Genomic DNA, 2,002 nt, shown 5'->3' with positions numbered 1-2,002 from the left:
ACATATATTCAGTACAATAGTATAACATGATTATATACTATAGGCCTCAGTGATAGTTCGGCTGGTTTCGATCATCTGTCTTTATAGTAAGATCTAGGGTTCGACATCCACTTGCTACCGTTGTTGGGCATCTTTGGGAAGAGCTCTGTCCAGCCTGGGGGATTAGTCTAGGTGAATCCGGGATATCCCTCCAGACCATGAAAAAAAAAAAAAAAGATTATATACTATAGAATTAAAACGTATGTAACACAACGCCTCCACGCCTGCCCCAATGCCCTGATACTCAATCAACGAAAAGGAGGAAAAGGGAAGGGATTCTCCTTTCAAGCTCACTACAAAGATTAACACAAAAGAAATCATACACTACTCGTAGAATTCAGCAAGAAAGCTTGAGACTTTCTTTCGTTGTAATAATTATTCTTGGCAGAAGCATCAGCTGAAAAAATCATCACCCCATTAAATATCAAATCCATTTTCTTCAAGAAGCCTTAGAGCATCAAAGAATACTTCCCCTTGTATTCCTCTACCATTGACTTCATAGCTAAGGCAAAACTTTAATTGGACTTGTCAAACTGTGCAGTCCTAAGTTTGAAAGCCTCAAAGTATCCTCCAGGAGTTCTGACCCTATGTGTGTATGACTGATGATTAACATAATCAATAACATCTCCAGAATCTTTATAAAGCTTGATATATGGGATCACAATGCTGTAAAATGGTGCAATGCTCGCGAAAAATACGATGCTTTGGTTCTTGAAGAGACTCAAAAGTTCACCAATGCAATAAGCAAAGCTGTCATTATGTCTGCCAAATCTTTTGTTGTCTATGTCGATTCCATCAAGATGGTAAGTTTCAACCATGGATCTAAGTGAGGAGTATGCATTTGACATCCATAGCTGAGTATCAGCTGGGATGTACCAATTCAGGGCCTTTTTGCCAATGCTGCAGCCAGAAAGGCTAGCCATGACTTTAACATTAGGATGTTTGGCCTTGATGGCTGCAAGTAGGGCTGCTCACGAATCGGATCGCAAGCGACTCGAATAAGAGTTCGACTCGAGCTCGGTCAATATCAAGTTCGAACTAATCAAGTCGAGTTCGAGCTCAAAAACATTAAACTCGTTGGCTCGCGAGCTAGATTATATATATATATATTTTATTTTAATAGTAAAATTATATATATATATATCCATAATATTTTATTATTTGTTAAAAAATAATTATTTTATTTATTTTTAAAAATAAAATAATTATTTTTTATTTTTAAAAATAAAATAATTATTATTTTTTTATTTTTTAAGCTTGAGCTCGACTCGACCTTGCGCACTATGGAAGCCTAGAAGGTTCGCTCCGCGAACCGTACTAATCAAAACAGTATTCTCGTCGAGATCGAACTTGACATTTTGAGCTCATCGAGCTCGAGGTCGATTAGGCCAAAGTTCGACTCGATTCAACTCGTTTGCACCCCTAGCTGCAACAGATTTTGGGGTTAATGTTGATGCCCAGTAAGGTGAAAAGGTTCCATTTTGGGGTTTGCCTAATGGATCTGCATCAATAGCAAAGCCAAGTGTGAAGTGAAAATCTATGCCTTCTTCTATGGGTACTGCATCAAATCTTACTGGTACTCCTGTGGCTCCGATGTATTCCATCATCACCTTTGCATCTGGATAACAAGTGAAGGTCTTATTCTTGATCATAATTTAGTACTGCAAATCAAGAGAAACAGACTACAACCTATTCAGTAACTTAAACTAGTAAAGATCAAGAAGATTTGGCAAGAAAGAAAAAAAGTTTAAGTTTTTGGTTTGAGTGGTCATAAACTAGAGTTCCCCTTTCTCCATAACCATCTTAATGGTTATTAACTCCTGAAGATGTACATTTTAAGCATTTGTAAAATCTTTAACCCAGCTAAGATTCAAAAGACTTGAATTTCAACTGACTTAGCACAATATTAAGTAGAATTATGATGAGAACAAGAAGAAGAAGCCATAAGTACTCAAGATCGGCC

At 37.1% G+C, this 2,002-nt stretch overlaps 1 pseudogene; it reads right to left on the bottom strand.

Moving 5' to 3' along the window:
• Positions 1–356: 356 nt before the first annotated feature.
• Positions 357–1,646, bottom strand: LOC113700648 (chitinase 2-like; annotated as a pseudogene).
• Between the last annotated feature and the right edge of the window lie 356 nt (positions 1,647–2,002).

Source organism: Coffea arabica, chromosome 7e (assembly GCF_036785885.1).
Source record: "Coffea arabica cultivar ET-39 chromosome 7e, Coffea Arabica ET-39 HiFi, whole genome shotgun sequence".
Lineage (NCBI taxonomy): Eukaryota > Viridiplantae > Streptophyta > Magnoliopsida > Gentianales > Rubiaceae > Coffea > Coffea arabica.
This window is presented reverse-complemented; position numbering and strand designations above follow the sequence as displayed.